A 22416-nucleotide genomic window follows, 5' to 3' on the forward strand; every position below is an offset into this window, starting at 1 on the left:
GGGCCAACCATTCCTTTCTCTGTCTGCCTTCTTCCATCAGGGGTCACTGTAGTGGAGCAACAGTCTCAGTGTGAAAGTTAACGGAGGGAAAACAGTCTGTAAGCGGACGAAACAATGAGCTCATGGTTCCAAGGACAGGCTGGATCCTTCCAGGTGAGTACTCCCCGGCTCCCCTGAGGATCTTCCGTCATTCTCTCCATCCTTAGTGCCATCCAGCCAGACGCTGGGTCGGGGAGCATCTCTGCGGGTTAAAGAAGCCGCATTCTTTGGAAACAGCCCTCGGATTGAATGTATTTGCTTCCGTGTGGGCCTGCAAGTGGCCTGAGCATGGCCGCATGACAGAGTCTCTCCTGGAAACGATTGTGAGGAAAGGAAATTGTAAGGCTGCTTCCACTGAGAGACTCCGCAGGCAAACTTCTGGACGAACTCCAGTCATTACACATTTGGAAAGGGTTTCACACAAAGGTATTTTGTGCATGAATGGTCTGGAGGAATAGGTTTCTGGACCAACTGGTGTGTAGCTAATTTTAAAAAGTCAGTTTACCATAACAATTATTTTATGGGCTGCAGAGCAGATCTCATTAAAGAAGGAAGGGAATCGTAAATTAGAGGAGAAGTAAACACATTAATATGCCTAATGCTGCCTTTCTGAACAGGAACATTACAAATAGGATTAAGAATACAACTTTATTTTCATTTTCTTTTCTCTTTATTTAAAAAATAGAAAAGATTGTTCAGTGGAGTTTTCCAAATATGGCATCTCTCACTTTCTTGATTTGGCTTCTGACAAACATTTTGAGAATACCTATTAGTTTGTCCGAAAAGTTCTCCGAGGGTGTCCTAATTATTTTACCAGTTTACTCAATTTATCGGAACCTCTTTTGTTTTACAGAAATATTTTGAAATTCCTTATATTAGTATTTTATTTCTCCAGTGGCCACCTCCTTTCTTCTGTAATCTACTTTGGAATGAAAGCCAGTTGCTTAAGGCTGTTCTTGATAGCTATTAGAGAAAATAAAATATGTATGCCCCATTATGTCTTTTGCTGAAAAAAACTCAATATTTTTGGTCTCATTTATTTTGATTTATTTAAATATACAGGCTTTTGCGCATACTTTTTTAGAGTGAGGTGTTTAAAGCACCCGTTTTTTCTCTTTTGTTTGTTCCTCTCTCTTCTCACAAACTTTCCCTAAACATTAATATATATTTTCAGATTTAAAAAAATTACTATTTAGGAAGGGCACCTGGGTGGCTCAGTTAGTTAAGTGTCTGCCTTCGGCTCAGGTCATAATCCCGGAGTCTTGGGATCGAGCCCTGCATCGGGCTTCCTGCTCAGTGGGGAGTCTGCTTCTTCCTCTGTCCCTCACCCACTAGGGCTCTCTTTCTCTCAAATAAATAAGTAAAATCTTAAAAATATATATTATTTAGGAAAAGATTGTAAGTATCTTTGCAATAAATGTAAGGTGCTAAACACTTTTGAGACATTTTCCCCAAATTTTAGAGGTAGTCCTAAGGTTCCTTCTTAGAAATCTTACCATTAAATCCTTTTGTATGCATTCATTAACCCCATAAATATTAACTGAATATTTACTACATTGTAGGTGGTGATAGATGCAGATTTGGAGGAGCCCAAGTTTGCATGATTTTGGGTCCGTTTTTAATAAAGGCTACTTACATTTACAAAATGGCAAATGTTTAACAAAAACATATGACCTTGTGAATGCATTGCTTGGGGTCCTCCCAGGGCCTTGGAAGGTACCTATGAAAAGAATGGAGCCTGAAGCCTAAGGGCTTTGCTATCTTCACAAGAAATCTGTCTCTAGTTTTAAACATTGTATCTTGGGCTGGCAATTCAGAGATGAGGAAGATATATTAGGACCACATTCATGAAATTCAGAGTCGAATCAGAAATAGTGACTTTAAATAAACTTTATATCCAGTCAGTGTTTCTGTTCTTACTCACCTCTGGGACATCTGGCTACTCACTCAGCCTCTCCCACCTAATCTCCCCTCTAGTTCTGAGCACCCAGGCTTCACTTACCCAGCTCACTGTATTCAAATTTCCTCACTTTTCCATCACATCCATTCTATTCACTCCCACTTTAGCCTCGGTTAAAACCTAGCTTCGCCCAGGATCATCTCTCTGCTTGCGGCTAACTCATTGTTCTACTGTCTGCTGTAAACTCTTGAGGAGCAGAGCTGTGAGCATTCTTCCAATTCCATGGCTATTTTGAATAATTATTTATAAGCAGTGACTCCCAAGTCATTCCAAGTAAGGACACATATTTTTATCATGATAAGTCAGTATTTTCATGACTTTTCCCTCCATTCTTCTGGAATTCTGGACACTGCCAGATTCTTCTTCCAAAGAGATGCGAGCATCTTCAAGAGCAGGTAACAAAAGTGTTCTCCAGCCTAACCTCGTGGCTCCTGTGATAGCTTCTCTCAGGCCCTGTTTCGCTGTGACTGTATCTATAGTCATTGACATTGTCAAACACCACAGCTTCTCTCCAAGGTCCCCCATTACTGTGATGCCTGATAAAGTCTACATTGAGGCTATAATGGTCAAGGTCAAAGAAGCTAAGTTTTGAGCTAAAGAAAATGTCCAGAGTTTTGGCAAAACAACTGGAGCTTCTTCCAGGACTGTAGAGCTTTAGAACCTCGTGTACTCATATCATGAGTAGGCAATGTCCCAGGTCTGTAGCGGAACAGACCAGAAAACAGATACCCCCCCCCCCCCCGCCACTACATCTGTTTTTTCCCAACATTTTTAAAGAAAGGTTTCAAGCATGCAGAAAAGGTGAAATACTTTTCGGTGAACGCCTGTATAATGATTACCTTAATGCTACTACTATTTTACTCTATTTGCTTAACCACATCTCTACCCATGTACCCATTATCATCTTGTTTCTTGATGCATTCCGAAATAAACATTCCCCTAAATACTACAGTATGCATACCACTAAAACTCACGTAATGTGAGTGTTTTTGGAGGTGACAAGTGTTAAAATCGCAATTTTCTTTTACTTCTTATGCAATAAACATCTCGTGGTGTGGTTATTACTTTCTCTGCACCAGGAAGATTTTGCTGTTATTTTCTGTTTTAGCTTTCATCATTATCTTCAAAATCAGATTGCTCTCTGTGATTCATTAAAGGATTTGGTAACCTTATTTGTAGTCTATTTCTTTGTGTCAACCTCTGCTGCTATTATGGGTAACTCTAATATCAATTAGCAACCCATTTCCCTGGCTGCAACTCAGAACTTATTATCACCTGGAAACAGTCAACTTGTGAGATTATTGGTGGGCAATTCTCCAAGGCATTTCTACACATCATCTTGGCTTATCTTGCCAAACGTTTTTGAATAGCAAATAGCCTTGGCAGCCAAAGATAGCCTATCCCTCTGCATTTGTTTCTGAACTAATCCACCGTACATAGAGAGCATTTTCCTCCCCCAACGTTCCATGGTAGTAATTCTTCTTTCTTTACCCAGAGAATATTTGCTTACATTGCAGGGTAATAAGACAGAGATTCCCCTGGGGTAAAGGTCCGAAGTGTTGCTAGAAGCTACCTTTTAGATTTGGTGTTCCCCAAGCTGTTCTCAGCATCACTCACAGCAGTTTTTTATAACCTGGTCCTGACCTACCATCCTTACTAAATTACTTTTCTGTGTGTCATCCACCCCTGCTTTCTCTTCTCTTCTCTTTTCATACACTTAACTCACATCTCTACCGATTCCATTGCTATTATCTTAAAATTCTTTTAATACCTGTTCAACCGTATGAACATCCTATCCAATCCACAAGTGAATGTCTCTACTCCTGCGCTTGAACTTTTGAACTCTGCTAGTAAAAAGAGGGAAGAGGGTATTGACATCTTTAGATATTTCAAGAATATGATGACTTTGGCTGGGTGACTAATCCTACCAGCAATTTTTATCTTTAGCTTTAATTTCTTTTGTCTCCCACTACCCACGTAATGTACACACTCCATCAGTGTTTTCCCATGAACTTCACGCTGAAATCCAGACTTCTCAGAATGGTTAACTTTCTGCATGAGCTGGTTCTGGAATGCAAGTCCAGTCATCCATGCCAAACAACTTGCAGGTCCTTGAGTAGGGAATGGTCTGTCCTGTCCCAAGGCTTTGCAAATCTTTTCTCTCTCTGGACTGCACTTTTCATCTCTTTCTACCCAGTGCAGTTTTACTAATGTTTGCAAACTTGGTCCAAAATTTATTTATTTATTTATTTATTTATTTATTTGAGAGATTGAGAGAGAGAGGATGAGAGTGAGGAGGGGTGGGAGGGAGGAAGAAAGAGAAAGAATTTGAAGCAGACTCCACGCTGAGCACAAACCTAACGCCTGGCTTTATCCCATAACCTCAAGATCACGACCTGAGCCGACACCAAGAGTCAGACGTTTAATCGACTGAGCCACCCTGGAGGCCCTGCAAACTTGGTTCAAATATCACCAACTCTTTTGACTCTTTAGAAGGAAGGAGAATTTTATTAGAAAAAACATGGCTTGGTAGATAGACTTACCTAGATACACTTCTTTACTGAGCTTGGATTTGCTTAACATCTGTAAATCTTATATTCCTAGAAAATGAACCTAGTCATTTTAAGTGTGTTGTGCTAGAGAAGTAAGAGTGAAGTTGTACAAATAATGCCTGTGTCATTTACAACGCCACTACGTAATTTAACCTTGGCCTTTTGATGGCAGATCGCAAGAAAGTTTGCTTTTGCCCGTGCACTGAGTATATTCACCACAACGGTCCACACAGGTAACAGCTGGATGACGACCACCCATTCTCTACACACAGTTATCTTTTAAAGTGAAAGTGAAAGATATTTATTTTGAAATGCACTATTAATGAAATAGATGTCATTTGACAAATTTAATTTGGAATTTAGTGTCTTGAAACTGTTTTTATCCCTTTAAAAGTTGGCATATTTTTCTCCATTATATAAAATAAACTATGTAACTCTGGAGTGTCAAAAAGCGAGAATTTAGAGCTCAAGTTAGTGTATAATAATGGGTTAACTGTATTCCTTTTACAGACACCGTTTTAATCTCTTTTTCCATTTCTTTGATTTTTCTCCTTCTATTTTAATAACGCTTTATTTTGATCCTTGACATTTTAAAAAATAGATATTCACAGTGAAATAAAAAGGAAATAACTAATTCTATTTTGAAAGTACAGTACATACCTTCAAGCAATTTGTTATTCAAAATGTTCAAAATCAGCCGGCATTAAAAAGGAAAGGAGTAGAATAGAGACACTGAACTTGAAAATGAAATTTTATAAAATAAAAGATGACTTTTATGAAAGGATCTATTATTTAAAATTCTACTAATTACAAAAAATGTGTGTTGTGTTATTTAAAATATGCTTTCAAATAAATCATGTTATCTGAGCCTCAAACACCTTCCTTAGTCTGTTCGGGCCGCTGTAACAAAATAGCATGGATTGGGTAACTTAAACAACTACCATTTATTTGCCACGGTTCTGGAGGCTGGGCAGCTCAAGATTCAGCTGCCAGCTGACTTGGTATCTGGTGAGGACCCGCCTCCTTGCTCACTAACAACTGTCTTGTCACCGTGTCCTCCTTGGTGGAAGAGGTCAAGGATCTTTCTAGGATCTCTTTTATGAGGACACTAGTCACCTCCCAAAGGCCCTACCTCCAAATACTATCACACTGGGGATTAGCTTTCAACATATGAATTTGGGGTGGGGGACACAAACATTTAGTCTGTAGCAACACCCCTGTGAAGAAGGCAATAACAGGGGTGGCAGAGTGGCTCAGTCGGTTAAGTGCCCAACTCTTGATCTCAGCCTAGGTCTTGATCTCAGGGTTGTGAGTTCAAGCCCCACATTGGGCTCCACACTGGACGTGGAGCCTACTTAAAAAAAAGAAAGAAAGAAAGAAAGAAAGAAAGAAAGAAAGAAAGAAAGAAAGAGACAGAAAGAAAGAAAGAGAGAAAGAGAGAAAGAAAAAGTAATAACAGAACCCCACCCAGTGGTCCCTCATAGATTTCACCAGAAGCTTCAAAATCCTAAGACCCTTTATGATATAGACCACTGCACATTGAGTAAACATAAAGTAGTAGTTAATTCTTTGGCCAGTGGATTGGTTTGAGATTCTTACTCAGCAATTAACCTACTTACACAGAGTTTTGGAAAGTTGCTTATTTCCAGGAGCCTCCGTTTCTCTGTTGGTAAAATGAGGATAATACCTTGCCTACTGAATGGTGCTGTTATAATAATTAAATACCAGGTGAAAAAAAACTTAAAAGAGTGCCCAGAATGTAATAACTATTCAATAATATTATTCTTACTATATATTCTAAAATAAAAACTATCCTCAATTGCCTACATCAGCCAAGGGCATGGGAAGGGAAAAGATATTTATTTTACCCATTCTAGAATAATGCTGGAGGTAGAGAGGTTGGTAGGGAGGATGCCACCATAAGGCAGTACAGAGCTTATTATAAAACATTTGCTCTGGGGAGGATAAGTAAGTAATAAATATATGTGATTTTTATGTAGTAAAATGATGGCAACTTTCTGGGCCTTTTACAAAAACCCATATAGGTTTGTTTTCAGATACTCTGTGAGAAATGCCATGAATATCACACAATGCAATGTATCAACACGTGTGACTATCATGTGAATATCAACAACCCACTCATTGTTATTTTGGAGTACCTTTAGTTTAAGGTATCTTGAATGTGGAATACAGTCTGAGTCTGGGTTTTAGGAATAAGAAGGTAAGAGTGAATATAATTGAAGATGATGTAAAAATATATGAGATTTAGTGAAAACTCTGGCATAATAGAGAGAAATTAGTACAGGGGCAAAATGACCACTGAAAAATTTACATTGATTCAAAAATATTTTTCATCGAAATAAATTTCTGGAATGGTCCAGGGACTGAATCCTTGACATCACAAGTATGAGATACAATAAGGTGTGTTCTATGCAGTACTGAGGTCAAGGAAAAAGAGAATGCAACATTGATTAGTTTTTTCCCAAGAAATTGGGACACATAGATTATATTTTAAATAGTTAGAAGTCAAATAGAAAATAGTGGATTGAAAGTTTAGGCGATTACGAAATAACTTCATAGGTAATTAGCCCCCCAACTTGACATTTGCAGTGTAAATTGTATTCTTCATAATTTGGCGGTTGTGATTTATTATTTTATATAATTGTAATTACACTGAAGTTAAAACCAAAACATAGACTGGATCTTCTATTCAGCACTCCATGACCAGCATTACTACAGCTAAACCCTCTACTGGAAACTTTGCTGTAAAGCAGAAAGCTGTCTTACAGCCAGAAAATCTGAGGCCAAAACCTATGTCAAACTTTCGAAATAATGTTGCCTTGGACAAATCACCAGGCTCTCTCAGAGGCCCTGTGTCCCTATTTGTATAATGGGAATTATGATCCATGTCCCACAAACCTGCTGTAATTGAAGGTCTTTGTATAAAATAGAAGCTCAACAGATGTTTAAAGATATGCGTTATGCAGTTGAGCCATTTCTGTACAGTGGGAACAGGAGGAACTTAGAGTCCATTAAACCTGTGGTCTCAGAAAAATTAATACACTACTCTACACTTCAGGTCCCTCACCTGTAAAAGTGGAGATATTCCTACTTGCATAGAGAAAGTATTGTGAGTATTGAACAAGGCAATGTGTATAAAGTGCCTACCACAGCTCTTAACACAGAGTGGGCTCTCCATAGACGGGAGCTATACTTCTTATTAAATTACCTGGCAGAGACTCTTCTAAGAGCTGGCTCTTGCATGGTTTTAAAACTGAATTTAAATTTAAATAAATATGTAAGCATTTAGCTTCAGTTTTAAAAAATTGTAGGTATGCATGAAATCTTAGATACCAAAGCGCAAAACTTCCAGAGTATTAGCTGGGGTTTGTTTTTTCTGTTTCAGAAGAGCATTTTTTTTCCTCTTTAAGGAAGGGTAAGCGGAAATTGTCATTGTGTTCCTAGGATGGGAACTCTCTTAGCGTGGAGACATTATCAACAAGTGTTTGTGATACCCTAGTAATAACAATGATAGTAATGATAATCCTAAAATAAACAAAAATTAGTAACATATGGGTGCTGTCTTAAGCATCTTCCAGGTAGTATCTACCTTAATCTTCTCAACAACCTTATATTAGCAATTTTTATTGTCTTCATTTTAAAGATGAGGATTTTAAGAACAGAGAGGTTAAGTAGCTTGTTGGAGGTCACACAGTAAGGCAGTTATCTGATCCTAGTGTGAAAAGTGGGGATTAGTAGAGGAGAGGGTAGTAGAACTCTAAGGAAAAGAGTGAGAAGGAGAAGGAGAAGTGGGGTCTTATAAGTACCATTTTCTGTTCTATTTCAAAAGAAGACTCTTGTTTTGTTTTTGTATTAACCATCATCACAATTGCCACTTAGTCATCTTCAATTCTCTTTTCTTTAGACTCCAACTGGAATATGGACTTCCCGATTCTTGCCCATCCTCTACACCATGTTCAAGCACAGTCATGCAACCAGAAGACATTACATATTTCCTCTATAAAAGTAATTCTAAAATATAAATCTTCATCTTAGTGTTCTTACGTGGCCTGAAGCCCACCACACTTCTGTCCCTAGTCATGTATGTTTCAGATAATAATGGCACTGCTGTCTTCCTACCTGTTAAGGGCAAAATCTTAGGAGTCATGCTGAATTTTGCTCTTTTTCTCATATCCACTCCCAAAGCCCATCACCATTATCTACAGATTGTAATTTACATCTAACCGTATTTCACATCTTCACTGCTATACCAATAATGTTGCACTGCTGGCTCAAAGGTCTCCCCAGCGGGTCCGTGTGCTGTCTCTTGGCTATTCAGGATCTTCTCCGCATTCCAGCCAGCTCATCTTCTTAGGGCAGCTATCAGACCACATTGCATTAGAACAAAATTAAAACTCATTACCTGGTCTGTAAGGAAGAAAACCATGTGTCTCAAATTGCCTGGGAGAGTCCTCATTTATATGGGTTGTCCTAAATTGCTCTAGCCTCCTATTCTCAATGCTCCTTCTTTTTTTCTTTTCCCTTCACCTTCTCCTCCTTCTTTTTCTTCTCCTCCATCTCCTCCCCCTCCTCCTCCTCCTTCTTCCTCTTCTTCCTCCTCCTCCTCCCCTCCTCCTCCCCCCTCCCCTTCTTCTTCTTCTTCTTCTGATACTGTCCTTTCCACTCCAAAAATTGACATAGTTAAAACAATAAATTATGTAGCATCTCTAACTATAAAGCTCTAAATGCTCTAAATGTCTTGGACCTTGTCTACCTTTCTGTCCCTATCTCCCTATCCTCCCATCCCCAGCCTTTGTTCACTCTTTTCTAGCTACACAAACTGTCATTATACCCCCAAGGTCGTTTCTGCCTCATGATCTTTTATTTGCTGTTTCCTCTGTGTGCAGTGACTTGCCCCAGCTGCTTACGGTGGCTGGGTCTCTCTCCTCATTCAGGTCTCAGATCAAATAACACCTACAGAAAAGCCATTCTTCACTACTTAACTAATCTGTGTCTTCCTTTTGTTTGTTTTTTTTAAATAGCACTTGGCCATAATCATAAATATGTATATATTTTGAATATCCATTTGCTTGTGTATTTTTCCTCATCTATACCATTTTTCTTTTTTAACAGAATTAATGCAATTGACTTGAGCTTTCTGGGGCTATCATAGGCTCCACTTCTACCATCCTTCATAAACATCTTAGTCACCTCCCAGGGAACCAGCTATTCTTTTTTGACATGCAAGAATTAAGGAAAGGAATCTACACCGATGGAATATTTATTTTACGGTCACAGGTTTTTCTTTTGATATAGGCAATTTTTTTTTCTTCGTAAGTCTTATATGAGGGATGGACATACAAAGAATGTTTGAGACAATCTGTTAGGGGTCTAGTAAAACTAAGATGCACACTAAAGAGAAATGATAAAATAAGCCAGCTATTTCACACCGGATTTTATAGATGGATAAATAAATACTGTCTGAGATGTTTATAACATGGCTGTAATGAAGTCCTGCCATAATAATTGAACTGGCGGTTTAGCTGAGGCTTGCAACTATTCATTAGAGATGAGGGACTGTAAGCTGATTAAGAAGAGATTTCATGAAAATCTCTGAGTGATTCTTATCAAGTTTTAAAAAGGACAGGAAAAGCATAAAATGGGTATAATAGGCAGAATAATGGCCCCACAAAAATGTCCACATCCTAATCCCTGGAACCTGTGAACACTTTGTAGATGTGATTAAGCTAAGGACCTGGAGAAGGGAGATTAGCCGGAATTTTCCAAATGGGCCCCATCAAATCACAGGAGCCCTTAAAGAGTGGAGAAAATTTCCCATCTGTAGTCAGTCGGAGAAGATGTGACTAGGGAAGAATGAACAGAAAGAAGCAACATTGTTGGCTTTAAAGAAACGGGAAGGGGGCCACAAGCCAAAAAAATGTGCATGTCCTCTAGGAACTGGAAAGGCAAGGAAACAGATTCTCTTTAGAGCCTCGACAAAGGAACACATCCCTGCCAATACTGGGATTTTAGCCCAGATATCCATGTCAGACTTCCACAGAACTATAAAGTTAAAGTTTGTGCTGTTTTAAGCCACTAAATTTATGTAATATTTATAGAACAATAGAAATTTAATACAATGAGGGAAATGACAGAATTAAAATTTTGCCTTTTTTTCCATCACTGTTCAGGTTATGATCAGAAGGAATTTTATTTTTGACTTAGTTTGTACCCTTAGACCAGCATCTCCTCCATTTCCCCCTACTCCCAACCCCTGGTAACAACCATTCTACTATGATTCTATGAATTCAACTTTTTTTAAGATTCCGCTTATCATGAGATCCCACAGTATTTGTCTTTCTCTGTCTGGTTTATTTTGCTCAATGTAATGTCCTCCACGTTGATCCATGTTGCCGCAAATGGCAAGATTTCCTTCTTTTTTAAGGTTGAATAATATTCCTCTGTGTGTGTGTGTGTGTGTGTGTGTGTGTGTGTGTGTATGTGTCTATATCACCTTTTCTTTATCCATTTATCTGTTGATAGACACCTAGGTTTTTTCTCTGTCTAGACTCTTGTGAGTAATGCTGCAATGCACATGGAGATGCAGATACTCCTTCTAGATAGTGATTTTATTTCCTTTGGATATATACCCAGAAGTGGGATTACTGGATCATGTATTAGTTCTACTTTTAATATTTTGAGGACTATCCATATTGTTTTCCATAGTGACTGTATCAATTTACATCCCCAACTGCTACGTAGAAGGATTATCTTTTCTCCACATCCTCATCAACAGTTGTTACCTTTGAAAGTTTTTTTTTTTTTATTTTAGGGGGGGAGGGGGGAGTAAAAAAACATCCAGAATTTATTGTCCAACAAGACAGACAGCATCAGCAGTTAAAACTACTGGGGTTTCTCCATAGGGCATACATTCACAAGGCATTATTTGCTTAACAGTGAGAAAGCCTCTGGTGTGTTCTCTGTAACAATATCCACTTCACAGTGTAAATTGCTACTAGTATTGTGTTCAACTTACAATTCCAGGAGGAAAGGCACCACTTGGCAAAAAGTTTTTTTGCATCCAAAAGTCGGGTGCAATAACACAGCCTAACTGTTGATAACAGTCTTGATCAGCTTTTCCACATAGAGGGAGACTTCTCCACTCAGAAATTAAGGTCTTTCTTTCTCCCTCCTTGTTAAACCATTAGAGCAATGTTTCATCATTTGCTTAATATTATATATACAAAAGGCAGGATTTTAAAAAGAATCACAAAAAATATCTTGAACGTCCAGCTGTTCCCACCATACGTCAACTCAGGTTTTAAGACAAGGTGTCAGAACATTTCAGTGGTTATAAAATAGGACAATAGAGACGATGGCTACAAAAATAAAAAAAATAAAATAAATGAAGTAGACCAATTAAAGCTTTCATACCTATGACTTGCCTGTTCCAACCTTGTAGACTTCATGCAATACTCAAGAACAGTCTTCATAACTACCTGGCCTAAAGCTGCACCAAGGACATTTTTGTACAAATTAGTGTGTGAACCTCTAAGAAACATGCCCTTCCATGAGTTTCTTTAAGAATGAAAACCCAGTTCTGCAATCGAGTCGGCACTGGCGAACTGAATTAAGTCACCTGAAGGTCCCTGCTCAGGGGCCCACTTCTCCAGGTGGCTCAGGAAGGAAGCGTCTAGAAAGCCAAGGGAGTACACTGGCACTCTTGGGGCTCCGACAGAACCGTATTTAAATAAGCAGCAACACATATTGACTTCCAAAGGACTGAAATCAGTCCATTTGAGGGTATCCTACTTAGGATTCCGAGGTTAAAGGAATTTTGTAATTCTACAAGCTTAGTTTAAAAAAGAAAGTGAGGAGCACCTGGGTAGCACAGTCGTTAAGCGTCTGCCTTCGGCTCAGGGCATGATCCCGGCGTTATGGGATCGAGCCCCACATCAGGCTCCTCCGCTGGAAGCCTGCTTCTTCCTCTCTCACTCCCCCTGCTTGTGTTCCCTCTCTCGCTGGCTGTCTCTCTGTGGAGTAAATAAATAAAAATATTAAAAAAAAAAAAAAAAAGAAAGTGCATTCAGAAAAAAACAGAACAACAAAAAAGGATGGGTGCAGAGTTGGGGGTCATACAAAACAGGTCCCTAAAGAGATGCCAGATCTTGCCCATGTAGCTGTACACCGTCACCAGGGACATAAATGGAGTTTTTGCTAATAGCCATCCTAGCAGGTGTGAGGTGATATCTCATTGTGGTTTTGATTTGTTTTGCCCTGATGTTACTAATTTTGAGCACCTTTTCATATATATACCTGTTGGCCACTTGTATGTTTTCTTCAGAAAGGACCTCTATTAAGGGCCTTTGCCCACTTTTAAATCAGATTTTTGTGTTGTTGTTGTTGTTCTTTTGAGTTGTATGAGGTTTTTGGGAAGATTTTATTTCTTTCTTTATTTGGCAGAGAAAGAAAGAGAGCACAAGCAGGGGGGCTTGCTTGCAGAGCTTGCAGAGGGAGAGGGAGAAGCAGGCTTGCCACTGAGCAGGGAGTCTGACGTGGGGCTGGATCCCAGGGTTCCTGGATCATGACCTGAGCAGAAGACAGACTGAGCCACCCAGGTGCCCCGAGACTTTTGAGTTCTTTTTAGATTTTAGATATTAACTGTTTATCAGATATATAGTTTGCAAATATTTTCTCCCACTCCATAGGTTGCCTTTTCATTTTGTTGATTGTTCCTTTGCTGTATAGAAACTTTTTAGTTTAATGTAGTCCCACTTGTCTGGTTTTGCTTTTTTGCCTGTGCATTTGGTATCATATGTAAAAAGTTATTCCCAAGTCCAATGTCAAGGAGCCTTTCCCATTGCTTTCCATGGGCATGACAAATGTAAGCTCCTTGAGGACAGTGACTGTTCTACTCACAGTTTTATCCCTAGACCCTAGAATATGGCCCTGCATAGAATTGGATCAATGCAAATGCAGTTTAGATGCCTGCCCCCCACCCCTGAGCAAGTTTCCATTGATAGCCTATACTAGAAGAAAGTCACTGACAATTAATTTAGAGATGGAGAAGTCATACAGGAGGACAGGGAGGGGATGTGCTTGAACGGAGCTTGACCTCAGTAGTGGCTGTCATTTTGTCAGTGAAAAAGCAATGCTGCCGAAGACGCGGGACCTAACTCCTGACCATGTAGGTACTGGATCCAGGAGACCCTGCAGGCCGTTCACCTGAGATCACATGCCTGCTTCAATGCTACTGGGGCTTTGAATCCCCACACAAAACCAGTCACCCACTCCATTGAGTTGAGTCACTATGATACCCATAGACACTTACAAACCATAACAGACTGTACAATCATAAAAATTCAGCATGTCTACCTATATTTGGGGACTATGAGGAGGAGTTTTAGAACACTCTGATGTGGGGACAGAGGGAGACGTGCTTGATATAAATGATTACATGAAAAAATATGAAGAGAAGTCAAGCAATTAAATGAATCATATTTCTTCCTTGATATTCTCTTCTATATTTTAAGTCATTCCAAGTCAAGATACATATTGTATCTGTATCTGCCACTCTCTATGAATCCTTGCAGAATCGGTGCTGCTTCAGCCCTCTTGCATTAGCAAATGCAGAGCTTTTTCCTGCCTGAAAAATTAATAATTTTTACTAGAAATTGACTTCTCAATGTAAAAATTTTGCCAAGTTTCACAGACATTTTACCCAATAACTGAAGAAAATCTTGAATCAGATTTCTAAATTTAATTTTTTTCATTCGTTGATTTAAAAAAGTATCCAGAAATATACTGAGATGTTCAGATTTTTTTCAATAGTAGGGATTGATGCTCTCTTCCAAAATCAGTCACATCACCACAATTTGCAAGGAAACCATTTTCATCAGAGTGTAATGTGTATGTGAGTTCAGTCTTTCTAAAATGACCAGTTTATTAGCCTCATGGAGTATATTATTTCTTGGTAATCTTCAACCTTCTATACATCGCTTTCTCCCTGCCCCCAAGTTTAGCACTTCTTGAAATACCTGAGATGTTTGATGAGCATAATTTAACCACACTCTTGCTAACACACTTCCTACAAAGTATTTTGGTTACTAACAGAAAAGGGATACCACAAATATTAAGTAAATAAATTGTGAGTAAGTTTTTCCAAACCATTTAACTCTCATTCTTCTGTTTTTCCTTAGGTCTTACTAGGTGAAGAGCTGGTGTTCTTCGTTTAAACTTCTCACTGTTTTCCGTGGCCTGTAGTGTGGGACCGTTGGTTGCGTGAATGTGAATAAAAAGAGGGCAGCCCCTGGGAGCTTATTAGAGAAGCAGAGACTCTGGCATTACCGGGACCTAGTGAATTAGAAACTGTATGAGAAGATCTTCAGGTGATATACACAGGTCAAATTTTGAGAAAGCCTGCCCTGGAGTACAATCCATTCAGATCAGGGTAATAGGACTAATTTTTTGGCAACACCGAGACCATCATACTTCTCAGTCCTGTTATTCTCAGTCACCACACAGCAGGTAAGCACCTCGGGGACTCATCTTCCATTTACCCTCCCCACACCGCTGTTCTGCCCTTCTCCGAATCACGGAGCCCCCTGTCCTCATTCTCAATCTGTTCCACTGGACCCTGGTCATCTTAGTAACAGTCTTGGTAATAACAGCAGGGGACAATAACAATGATGGTGTTGATGATGATAGAATGCTTCTGCCAGCTCCTGGGATTCAAGCGACACCGTCCAATCCTGCAAACGAAGGTACGACTTCCCTACAGCTTTCTCAGGATGCTGCTGCTGGTTCTGCCGTACCTGGTGTATCTCGGAATCTTGAGAACATGCTCAATTACTTTTTTTCTCTGAGATACAGTTTTTAGAAAACTCTTCCTTCCATTCTCATAGCAAAGGCTTGGTCTTCTGAGGCTTGTGATTTCAAGCCAGTCAGTCAGCCCTTCTCCTCATCGATACTCTTACCTTCCGCCTTCTCTGCCACTCTTCTTACTCTTCTAAGGCTTTGAACCTGAACCTTCTGCCTTTACCGACAGAACTCTGTCGCCCACATGATTCAACAGCAGCATCACGCGACCTCAATTTTAATGACTTTTATCTCCACACTTTTTATCTCTCTTTCAGGGATGCAACTGGACTTTGGCATTGTCTGAAATTGTCATACCTTTGCAGTCAGTACGACGTTTAAACAAATGACCCTATAGTGTTAGAAAAATCACACAGACCTCCTTCCTAGTTTTGCTCAAAGTCCGTTATTACTACCATTTTCTTGCAAAAACTTTGAACTATTTGGATCCTCTCCCTCTGTCATACATGCCTGGCAGATCCTAATTCTGCTGGACCCAACTTAGTGTATTCTAAGCAACTTCATCTAAAGAAGTGAATATTATTGGAGAAAACTAGAATGCCTGGTCTCACTTTAAATTCATTCCCACAGACTTCAAAAGGTTATTCAATTGCTCTGAAATGCTACACATTTTTTTTCTTTGCTCTATGAGAAAACAGTTTGTAGCTTCTCTTTTTGCTCAATATTTCCACACTGTCCCTCCACCTCACTCTCAGAGGACAGCCTTACTGAGATGAGAATAAGACAATAAATGTCTTCAGGAAAGAACTGTGTTACCGTCCTACCCTGAACTATGAAAACATTCCATGAGAGTTACTGACCATTGATTTGTGCATGACACTTCACATATCCCCTCACTTCATCCTTACGACAAACCTACAAGGTAGTTGTCTTATTGCAGATGAGAAAACCGAGGAAGTGGGAGGGGAAGAACTAATTGCACTCATACTGGAGCCTGCAGTCAAAACAGGTCAGACTCTAGAGCTCAGACTTCAGTCTGCTTTCAAACCATAAACTGATATGCACGGGTGTGTATTATTGCCATAACCGGCTCAGCAAGTGCTGTGGGCCAGGCTGACTTGTGGTGTTGTGGATGAATAATTACTCCAGAAGACGTCTACCAGAAAATTATAATTATTCTCAATGTGTTTTTCTGTTCAAAGACTACTGGACTTTGTCAGGAGCCCATAGTTCTAGTCTCTGCTCTGAATCTTACCAAGTCTTCCATCTTGAGCAATTCCCTTATTACCACTAAGACGTTCACATACCATTTTTAAAAGGAAGAGGATTGAGCACTAAGGATACTCCCAGCTCTTACACATTAAGATTATTAGTGACCACAGGCACAGATCCATTTTGGGTTGTGTGGTAATTAAGGATACCCAGAAAATTTTCGATGCTGCATTCATTGAAAAGTTGGGTCTATGTCCTTTCTTCTTGAATCTGTTGCAGGCTCTATGACTACTCTGACTGGTAGAATATGGCAGAAGTAACACAGTGCCACATCCTGTCTCTTGGAGTACTCATACTTGAAACTCTAAGCTGCCGTGTTAGAATTGTGATCATCCTGCTGGAGAGACTTCATGGAGAGGTCCTAAGAACTCCTGGTGAGGGAGAATGGCCTGGTGGCCATTCCTGCCAAGGCACCAGAACTGTGAGTGAAGCCATCTTGGATCTTCTAGACCAGCTCAGCTGCCAGCTGAATACATACAGTAACCACATTTGGTGCCATTCAGAACAGAAAAATCATTCAGCTAAATGGGCCCTGATTTCCTGGCTTAATAGTCCTGGGCACAGTACAATAATTGTTGTTTTAAGCTACCAGGTTTGCTGTGGTTTGTAACACAGTAGATACCTAGAACAGATTCCAGTTCTACTCATGGGTTTAGACTGTTAGGTTTGCTTTCCTGCCCAAAACAATTGCAGAAAGAATGAAACAACAAGTATAAACAAAGTGAGTAATTGAATCTTCCGCAAATCAGAGGGAAAAAAAATGTTGGCCCTGGAATGTCAGATCCTCAATGTTTGTACATGCCTTGGTCCAATTAAGAGTATCCTGAAATGAGAGCAGGTAGGAAACCCAACAGGCATTAAGTGAAGGTGCTGACAGAGCCAAAGAAACCCTCATAATTAGGGACTTCTCTTAGGAGGTTGCTTTGGGAGCATAACATTTCTCACACTAGGTTGAATATACGCTGAAACAGTGTAATAAACACAATTTGTTCCTCTCTTCCCTACTCATTGAATGTTTTTTTTTTCTCTCACTTTGAAAAATAAACTCTATTCTGATGGTCATGGCCTGAATTGGAGGGTATGTCCAGGCCTCACTCAGGAGCTATATGACAATTACTTGCATCTCACTGGTAAAACTAGTTATGGAATACTAAAACTAGTTAGCAGAATATTCCCTATAGCATGAATTTAGCAATTAAGAGACTAACTCTCTTAACCTATTTTATAATTTTTTTTTTTTGGTGGTTATATGCCCAAAAGTCAAGAAATAGTAATACAAGTATGAATCGGTACAATCTGATGTGAGTGGGTGAGGGGTACCTGCAGGGGACTCTGAAAAGCCAAACATATCTGTCTGACGACTGAATTAGACCACGGAGGGAGCATTCCTAAACAAATCTGCGGGCATTATAGTCTCTAGAGAAGCTGTTTCCTTGATGAAGTTGCTCCCAGCTGGGTCCACAGCCAAGTGCCTGGTTGTAAAATTGGGGCTACTTTGATCAGTGGGACCAGCACTGAAGAAGAGACACAGAGCTGGGACACCTGGGTGGCTCAGTTGGTTAAGTGTGTGACTCTGGCTTAGGTTATGACCCAGGACTGGGAGCCTGCTTCTCCCGCTGTCTGCCGCTTCTCCTACTTGTGCTCTCTCTCTGACAAATAAATATATAAAATCTTTAAAAAAAAAAAAAAAGACAGACAGAAAAAGAAGAGACACAGAGGAGAGCAAGGACCAGGTGGGACCCTCTGGCATCTCTCTGTTGGTCTGTCATGATGTCTGATTATAATGACCTTCTGAGAGATCGATTTGTTTCCTTTTCACCTCCCAGATCTCTTAAAGTTTCTTTTCTCTCTCTCTCTCTCTTTCTCCCCCCCTCCCCCGCCTTCCCTCCCCTCTCCTCTTGCCATTCTAATTTAGACTCTTACAGGATATAGAATTCTGGGGAAAATGTCCCAGCCTGAGTCTAGTTAACATCTCCCAATCTATGACCATGTGCCATATACAGTTTTGGGAGGGTGAAAATAGCAAGTAATTTTCTGACTGAAACAATACTTCAGAGCCGTCTCCCCACCCTCATTCTATACAAAATGTCACAAATAAAAATTATAGGAAGAGAACCATCAAATCTACACATTACAGCTAAAGGACACATTTACATGTTTATGATATCTGTTAGCATCGTGAAAGCAATCAGTCTATTCTACTAAAGGCATAAATCACCATTAATGTTTGTGTAGATAATAACTTCTTAAGAGCTATAACATTCCCCATATTAGCATTCTCCTTGCTTTAAGACTGTAGTCTATTAAATTCAGAGGGGTTTTATGAGAAAAGAGGGTAAAAACTTGAGAACTTAACCTTTAACTTGGAGGCGTCTGTACTTTGGTGATCTAATCTTTGTTCTTATTTGGTGACCGAATCTAAACCTTTTGGGTCCTTAGAATTGGGCTACATATAGCACCCGGTTCTAGCCTAGAAAACTAGACAAATTAATCTTGACTCCAAAATGTTATCTTCCTATTTTCTAGGATCAGAAGATTCAAAAGATTATAAGTTTCTCAGGGAATCGAGGAGAAGGGGAGCATGTGCCAGTCTGTCTTGACTGTGGAATTTACCACTGGGTATGGGGTAGAGCTCATTTTAAATCATTTTGATTGGTCCCTCAGACCCCTGCTTAAGCCAAACTTAAAAAAAAAAAAGGTGTAACTTTATGAAAGAGGCTGAAAGAACTATAAAAATTAAAATTAAAGTAATATTAATAATAACGTAGCACTGATTAATTAATAAAAGTTACTTTAAGTCCTTTGAAAAAGACCTAGGGGACACCTGGAATTTTGCAAAGAAAATATGGTCAAGGCATTTCAGACAAGCATAAATACATTTAATGTAGATATATGTGGAATTTTGACCCCTCTGAAGAACTTTGAATTCCAATGATCCATTTGGACATAAAGGATACTCTTTGGACCTCACTCCTCTTCTAAGTCAGCGTGTCTGTTGTATTGACTAGGACTGTAGGTAATCTGCTACCTTCCTCCCCTTGGAATGAAGCAGTTTCTAATCATCAATTTCTTCTCACTGGTGGCAGGATTTTCACAGTACCTATTCCACTCTATCTTTAGAGAGAATGTAAATCTTCCTAAAGGAACTAGAATCATCGTTTAAAGCCTTGCACTTAGCTACAGAATGATTCAAGCAGAGACAGTAACTCCCTTACCAGTGATCCTTAATTTTGACTTACAGATTTTGGCTCTATAGGAGACATTTCTGTGTCTCTGTTCAGGCAGTCCCGGGCTTCCCTGATGAGACTGATAGAAAAGGCATTGATTTGCATCAATTGAAAGGTTTTATGACTGGACTGAGATCAGAAATTCATTTTACAGACCACTGAACAATTGCTAAATGCCTGCTCACTTCAGTTTCCAGCCATTCACTAATAATTTTAGTCCTGGGGTGGATTTTATGAATACTGGTCAAATGCCACAATAGTGAAAATGTGAATTATTGGAAAAAGGATGATTTTGCTTTTCTATGTGACCTCATTGTCCTCTAAATTTCCTTTACAATTTGTTTGTTGTGAATTTCTTCTTAATCCATGGAAGCAACCAATTTCACATATTAACATTCTCACTGTCATTTGAAATTAAGGACTTTGTAATGGATTGAAATAAAATTAAAATAAAAATTAATTTACCATTTATTTCATCTTCTCTCTGGAATTCCCATTTTTATGTGTTTAGACTGTCAAACGCTTGCTGTAGAGGACTATTTTCTTTTTAGTACAGACTTTAATATATTATCTGTTTTAAAATACTTATAGATACTTATCAAAATCACTGGGGTACCACGTGAATTTTGACCTTTGTGAATCACAACATGGCCACCAGCTAACTTTGAAGTATACAGATATGTTGATAATTCAGTGATGGAAGCCTAAACCGTTCCCTAAATTTCAGTGGTTTAGAAACCAAAAAGCTTGTTGGTGTTTTGTTTTGTATTTTAACTCATGCAACAGTCCAGCGCGGAAGTTGCTTATTGGCTCCACGTTCAGGATCCTAGGCTGTCATATACAACACTTGTTTTTTAGGACACGGACGAGTCCAATTAGCTGGAAGGGGTAAAAAGGATGAAAGGGTCTGTTGGAAAGAGTATGGAGAAATTTAGAAGAACAAGAGAACTCACACATGGGAAAATATGTGGGTAAGAGGCTCCCTTGTTCGGGGCTCGCTCTTGATTTCAGGTGACAGAAACCTAACTCTAAGTGCTTAAAAGAGGAAAGAGAATATTTTGACTTATGAATCTGAAATGTCCAGAGATAGACCAGCTTCGGATATGGCTGGATATGGGGGCTCAAAGATTATCATAAGGTCTCATTCTTCCTCTGTCCCTGGGTTCTGCTTTCTTCTCTGTTGCCTTCATTCTTAGTGACATTCTTCATAGTGACATGCAGTACTACGGATACATCCTCGTGGTCTTCTAGACAGCACAAAAAGAACATTTACTTTGTTATTATATATATATTATATGTTTATATATTACACACATATGTAAATATATAATATAGTATAGGTATATATATTATATATAACAAAAGAACATTTTGCTATTATATATTATATATAAATATTATATATTTTCTATATTTTCTATTTTATAAATATATATCATATATAAATATACAGTATATTATATATAAATATTCCATAATACATGCATAATTTTATATGGTTATAAATATGTATTTTATAATTATAACTATAATTACATAATTATATATATATATGTAAAATATATATCCCTAAACATTTGGTGCCTTTAGCTCTGTCTGACCATGTCTATATCACATGCCTATCTTTGAAGTCAGGGAATATACTCTAATTCCACTATCTGGACAAAGAATAATACAGTGAAGTTTCCAAGAAATTTGGGTGCTTTTACCTTACGAAAACATGGACCATGCAGCCACAATCACCAAATGTCCTGCACACAGGAGGAAAAACATGTTGTGAGGTAACATGTTAACTCCTTAATATGAAAAGTTTCCTATTACTGTACCTGGCTTTTCTTTGCAGTCAAATATAGTGTTTTTTAAATCATGGATTCATTCGCTCCTTGTTATAATTAACAGCCTCTTTGTGTTTCAAAATCATCCTGAAATCTAGATTTTGATATGAATTAACCTAATTTTCCAGACCTGATTTGGCCACACCCAAACGGTTCTGTGGGTTGATTATGACCACTGAGAACATTTTGCAGCCTCTGCCCTAAGTCATTTAAGGAAGTGAGTTGGAAATTTCTCCTAGAGTGGGAGGTGTTGAAGGCTGGTAGTATGTGCGTGATAGTGGTGAAGATTCCTCAAATTGGCGGGGGTAGGGGAGGTGGGGGGTGTGGGGTGGGGGAGGTGGGGGGTGTGGGTTGGAGGGGGGGACGGGATACCAGTTTCTGAAAGTGGCAAAGAGTGGCAACAGTCTCATCATCAGTATATTAAAGGCTGAGGAGCTTGGATGGTAGGAGCTGGGAAAATCTGTGATGACTTAAACGATAAGAACTGTAATCTTGGGGACTTGGTGAAAGTCCTCATGGTTCTGGTCAAGGAGCAATAGCAACAGTGACAACTATAATGTGAGAGGCGGTGGACCCCATTTTTCATGGACTAGGGCAGCTACAGATTTTGGGTAAAACTCGAGGAGAGAGAACCATGAAAAATGATTCATCTTGAACCTCATGCCAATATTGGGGAGCAGAGAATTTGAACCAAATTTTTAAAAAAGTGACAC

The 22416-nt window shown here is 39.1% G+C and overlaps 1 long non-coding RNA gene across 2 annotated transcripts; it reads left to right on the plus strand.

Moving 5' to 3' along the window:
* The first annotated feature begins 85 nt into the window (after positions 1–85).
* Positions 86–20312, plus strand: LOC123801110 (uncharacterized). Of its 2 annotated transcripts, XR_006782111.2 has the most exons (4): positions 86–153; positions 8477–8577; positions 14751–15078; positions 16861–20312. It is a non-coding gene; the product is annotated as an uncharacterized LOC123801110 (long non-coding RNA). The 2 variants fall into 2 exon arrangements; XR_015725928.1 differs by lacking the exon at positions 8477–8577.
* The last annotated feature ends 2104 nt before the right edge of the window (positions 20313–22416 follow it).

The sequence above is a fragment of the Ursus americanus genome, chromosome 10 (genome assembly GCF_024610735.1).
Source record: "Ursus americanus isolate L20-20 chromosome 10, mUrsAme1.1.p, whole genome shotgun sequence".
Lineage (NCBI taxonomy): Eukaryota > Metazoa > Chordata > Mammalia > Carnivora > Ursidae > Ursus > Ursus americanus.